Source organism: Meles meles, chromosome 7 (genome assembly GCF_922984935.1).
Source record: "Meles meles chromosome 7, mMelMel3.1 paternal haplotype, whole genome shotgun sequence".
NCBI lineage: Eukaryota > Metazoa > Chordata > Mammalia > Carnivora > Mustelidae > Meles > Meles meles.
In genome coordinates, this window is record NC_060072.1 from 33,835,911 (window position 1) to 33,842,139 (window position 6,229).

Here is a 6,229-nt window from a genome sequence, read left to right on the forward strand (position 1 = left end):
TGGCTTTTATCTACATGGAATTGGCAACTCTTCAGTCAGATGTTAACTAAGGAATCCCCCTGAGTTGACCTGAAAGCACCGCCCTGTTTTCATCTCCCCAAAATTTAGTTATGTAAGTCCACAACAAAGAACTTAATGTATATGAATTGCTTAACTACTATTATAATTCCTTTTTATTTTTATTTGATTATTTTTAAAGTGATGAAGAAGGCATGTTCTTTGCCCTGAGGAAAATTCTAATCGAGTAAGTACAAAAATGAGTCAGAGCAGAAGAATGTGATTTTGCCGATCTTGTCAAGCAAGCCATTCAGATCACTGCAAGTATGTGAGCTGCGTGTACTGCAAAATAAAGATGGGTCAATGAGAGAGGTGGAATCGGGCATTGTCTTTGGGGAGTTCCGTTAATATTTTAGTCCGGTGAAAAAACAAGAACTATTTCACATATATCTGATTTCTAGATTTATTCACAGGTTACAAGGGCAGTATATGTATTCTGCACTGGCTTGCTTGAAATAGAATGGTCACAAAGAAATGGGGATGGGAGTAAGAACTCTATGAATTATAAGCTGTATATTTTACCTCGTTTGTGTCTAAAATGAGAAAAATGAATCATCTTCAGAAAAATAATCCTACATATGCTTTCAAACAACTTTAAAAGATCAGCTTAATGTAGAGGTAAAAGTTGTGTGGTCAGTGAGTGGAGGAACATTACACTTCATCACTTTGAGAAAAAGTTCAATGTCCAAGGAAAGTCAAAATATTTCTACAGCAATCATACTCTCTTTAATTATACTCACTTGTCCTAAATCACCTGGGGGCAGGAAGTTCCTTCCTTTTTTCTTGCTGTGTCATTAACATGGAAGAGATAGGCCCAATACAAAGTCAGCACTCAATCAAGAATTATTGAATGAACCAAAAATATAATTATGAAGTCTCAAATTGCTTTTTTTGTGTGTTTTTTAAGAAAAAAATTGGCAAAATGAAAGATACTACTGACAAAGTATTTCTAAACTTTAGAATTCTAAATGCAGCCTAATGGATTCAATTTAGTCTATCTCCCTAGAGTATCAAAAGCCTTGTAAGTGTATAGAAGTTAGAACTTTAGTAAATGTTATTAAGAATACAGGTCTTATATATAAAACATTGTTATATTACTTTATTTTGTAAAGTTAACTATACAGGAAAATAAATCTGTTCAAATATTTCTAGGTTTTCTTTTTTCCTTAAGTTTTAGTAAATTAGATTAATATTTTATCCTCATAAACTGCAGAATTAAGTTAGTCACTTTTGTAGGCATGTAAAGAGAATAGCAATTATTAAGAGAAGTACACAGAGAATATAATATAGGCTAAGATGTTTTTATTTTTAAAAACATTTGTATAAGAACAGCATTGCTATCAAGGCAAATTTCAAACATTTTATCTCATAATGGGTGCTATTTAAAGATACAATTTGCCTTCTTTCTAGAAATTTAGTGGTATCTAATTTGGGAAAAACAGAGTGGGGGTGTTTTCCTATCCCAAGGTAGATAGAATTTTGACAGGGAAAGGAAATGTGCTTTCACTCACTATTGTGCAGAACTAATCCTCTGTATAAGGAATGGTCTTGGCAGCTGTGTTCAGGTGACTGTAGAGACTGATCTGCTTCCTTACCAAATTAGAACAAAAGAGAAGAAAACACACTTTAGCCATTACGCTGTAGATAATTGAAATGAAAAATTACAAAGCGAATTGTTTTTGGCAAAGCAGTTTCCTCCCCAGAACTGAATATCAAATGTCGTTTCCATTTTTCCACTAACATGTCATAAGTTCCACTCTAAGTGACGTCTGAGATCCTGATTCAGGATGTGGTCTAGGAGGGTCCAGGTCATGGTGACAGTAACCAAGGTTGTTAGATTTATTAATGTATTAGTCATCTTGCTAAATAAAGTTTATATAAAATTGGTCATAGTCTTAATTTATATTTTATTATTCTGATGTTAGTTCAATTACATAATTTACTTTGATTGAACTTAAGAACAAAAATTAGAGTAGTTATAATTTCTGTTTGAGTAGATAAGGAAAAGGAAATAAGATACTTGAGGGGCCAGTAGAAACTGTTCCCTTAAAAATTCAACTTTTAAAATTTAACAATCTTGAACTTCAGCGTACTTCTAAGCTTTGCTTTAGGAACAAAAGAAATGATACCCACATGTTAATAAGGGCTGTGCTCTAGTTTCTAGCATCTCTGCCCTCTATAGTTCTTTACATCAAAATTTATTTACTTCCAAGTTTATTTATCTTTCAACTATTAATAGATTGAAATATATTAGTAAGAGAGTCCAATGGGAGACTGCTTTAATTATGAAACACTACATAAAACCAAAACCAAACAATTAAGTCATATCTATCTAAGTTTGTTTAGGCTAAAGAGACTATCAATAGCATTATAGGAAAGGAAAAATGGTAAAAGTAATAAGGCAAATGCATGCAAAAATAAATTGTTAAGTCAACATATTTTTTAAAAGCATTGTTACTGTTTACAACAGCAGCTGATGCCCATTAATCAGCATAAGATAATCTTCACTTATAATCACTAAAATCTAATTCTGCCACCAAAATTATGAACTTTTGAAAAAAAAAATGATTAACATAAGCTTCCAGTAAATAGTTTCCATTGCAGTTTTTGCAGTGCCAACAGAATAGTTCTTGGCTCACTGTAAACATTTCCTATATTATAGGAAAACACACGAATTTTACATCCTATGGCACAAATATGACAGTAAAAATTCCAGTGATATATATTTTATGGTATAGATATACAACTGTAAGGCCTTGACATGGATTTGGAAAGGTGTAGGACATTGTGAGCCATTTTAAGGCTTCTTTTGTTTTGAGTAGAAGGGCAAATAGTTGCATAATTTCAAGCAGAGCAAAATCTGGTTTGATATATGCTTTAACAGAATCACCCTGACTGCTGTCTTGAGACTGCAGACAATTCAGTGAGAACAAGGGCAACAAGCTTGTAGCTGTGGATGTGATGAGAAATGGTCAGATTATGTATTTACCTGTAATTTTAAGTAAGAGTGAGGGCTTTCTAACCAATTATAGAGATGCTATGACAAAACAGAATGAAGTCAAAGATGACAATTATGTCTTGGGCTGAGTTATGGAAACATGTTGTTACCTTTGAGGGCAATAAGGAAGGCCATGGCAGGATAGGTTTGGGGGGGCGGGGTGGGGGAAAATAAGAGTTTAGTTTTAGGTTGAGATTGAGATGGTAATTTGGTATTCAACGTATGCATGCTTTCTAAAACCACTGGAACAATAGTTTGTTGTAGTGGACTATTGTTGTTTGTGTCCACCATTCCCCACCCCTTCTCTTGTTTTTCATTTGCCTGATTGCTCTTTATTGTTTGCTAGGTTCAATATACAAATATGTAACGAGATATTCAGGGTCTAAAAGAATTTTATTTCCTCTGAAGCAGATTTGTGTTTGTTTCTGTAAGTGACTCAGGTCATCAACAAACTAGAATTACCTAACTACTTAGCAGAGATTGAAATTAGAAGTCTCACTTCTTATTTTACCCTTATTTCAGGGGTGTAGACCATTTCAATTTTAATCAAAATCTAGGGTGACTTACCAAGGCTCCCTGTTGACCACCCTGTTGAACCCAATTTTAATTTTGATTCTTGCATATTTTTTCAAAAACTCTCATCAGCTTCTTAGTTTTTCAATACCTTCTTCCAGAATTGGCAGATTCCCCAAAAGAAAAAGTGGAGGTAAATACTAGGCTCACATCTCTAGGTCTTATTTCTTTTCCTTTAGAATTTGGCCCTGTTGTTGATAAAGTTTTAGAATATAAGTGAGGTTTGGTGGAGTGAGGTCCAAGAAAGAATTCTTGAGACATCTTTGGTGCAAAATGGTGGATTATTAAAACACGGGGACAGGACCCCTGGGCAGAAAGAGCTGCTGCGCAGGGGCTGTGAGGAGTGGCCCATTATATGCTTGCAAGTTGGGAGAGGGTTAGGGATGGCATAAATCTCTAAGGACTTTTGGAAGCAAGGTTTCCAGGACCTTGAGGGAGTAGCTATTGTTGGGAAAAGGTTATTCATTACCATTAATAAAACCTTTGTCTGAGACCCTTTAGATGTCTATCAGTGGGTCATATACTTGGGAATGATTGTCAACACATATCTTGGAGGTTTTAGAGATAAAGTTTCCAAAGGAATTGTTAAAGTAGACTTACAGGATCCTGGTTGGGGGTAGGGGTCCATCAGGCTAGGATTGTCCTTTGCCCTTAGCAAAGCCTTAAGGTGGAGAGTCCCTAGAGGAATATCACTCTGCTTATTTCAAGGGCTTGTCAGTGGGTAAGAAAATTTAATAATTTTTTCTCCTGCCTCTGTTTCCCACATCATTGTTGCTGATGAAAGAACAGAAATCTGGCTGAGGACAAAGCAGAAGCTGACACCCTGCAAACCTCCCCAACCCCAATCCTGGGTGGGATGTATGTGACATTCTTTAGGAATCTCCCACCTATCTTAGTGTTAACACCTTGTTAAGAAGGAAAAAAACGACCTTGACAAGGGCAAGGCCTCTGGTATCCTGTTATCTTGTAGGTCCTCTTTAGCATATGAAAGTTCTGTTGAAACCTCCCTTTTTCCTTACCTCCCCTAACCCCATCACACAGAACCTGCCACCCCTCACAACCCCAGGGCACCAGCTGTTTCTGCCCACCGGTCCTGTCCCATGCCTTAATAAACCGCCATTTCGCATTAAGACATCTCAAGAATTATTTCTTGGACATCGGTTCCAGACTCCACCCCACTGAACCTCATCTGTATTCTAAAACTTCATCATTGCCTTGTTAGCATCACAATGTGTTAATGCACACACACACACACACACACACACACACACACACACACACACACATACACACATATATTAATCCTGTTCTGGACAGGGGGTTAAAACAAATTACCACTGCCGCCACCACTCCTGGAAGCAAAACCCCTAGTCCATTGTATTTTTTTTTTTTACTTTTTATTTTTAACAATTGTTTTATTGAGGCATAACTTACATAGAATGAAGTACAGAAATTTTATGTGTACAGTTTTACCGGTTCTCACAAATGCATACCCTTGTGTAGCCCCATCCCTATCAGCACCCAGTATATTTCTATCACCTCCAAAAAGCTTCCTTATGCCTTTCCAGTCTGTACTTATCCTACCCCACCTTCAAATAATCACGGGTCTGATTTCTATCACCACAGATCGAATTTGACTATTCTAGGATTTCATACCAATAGGATTATGCACTATGTACTTTTCTGTGTCTGGCTTCTTTCACTCAGTGCAATGTTTTTAAGTTTTACCCATGTTGGTTTTTGTATTGCTCATTTTTTGTTGCTGAGTACTATTCCATTATGTGACTGTACCACAGCTTTTTTATCCATTAGCCTGTTGATGGACATCTGGATTATGTCCAGTCTTTGGTTGTTATGAATAAAGTTAATATGAACATTCTTGTGCAAGGCTTTTTTTAGACATACATTTTTGTTTTTCTCATATAAATATCTAGGAGTGGAATTGCTGATTCATAAGGTAGATAGATATATGTTTAATGTTTTCACAAACTGCCACACTGTTTTTCAAAGTGATTCTACCACTTTACACTCAGACCAACAATATACAAGAGGTTTTCTGTCATCCTCTCCAACATTAATTCTTTTTCATTTTACCATTTCTTGTGGGTATGGAGCCATATCTCATTTTTTTTTTCAACTTTTTATTTTCAAATAATTTTGGATTTACGGATGTTCTGAAATGTAAGTAAGTTTGGATTTGAAGTTTCTTATACACTCTTCACCTAGCTTCCCTTAATGTTAATATCTTATACACTCTGGTACATTGATTAAAATAAGAGGATAGCATTTAACAATACTATTAACTAATTTACAGTTTTTATTTGGATTTCCTTAGTTTTCCACTAATGTCCTTTTTTTTTTTTTTTTTTTTTTTTTTGGTGGTTGTTCCAGGATCCAATCTAGGATACAGCACTGCAATTAATCTTATTACAGTTTTAATATGTACTTTCCTGGTGATCAGCGATGATTTCAGTAGCCATTTGTGGGTTTTATTTTGTAAATTGCTAAAGTGTCTTGTCTGGTTTTTGGGGGAGGAGGATTACTTGCCTTTTTTAAAAAAAATTAACATGTAATGTATTATTTGCCCCAGGGGTACAGTTC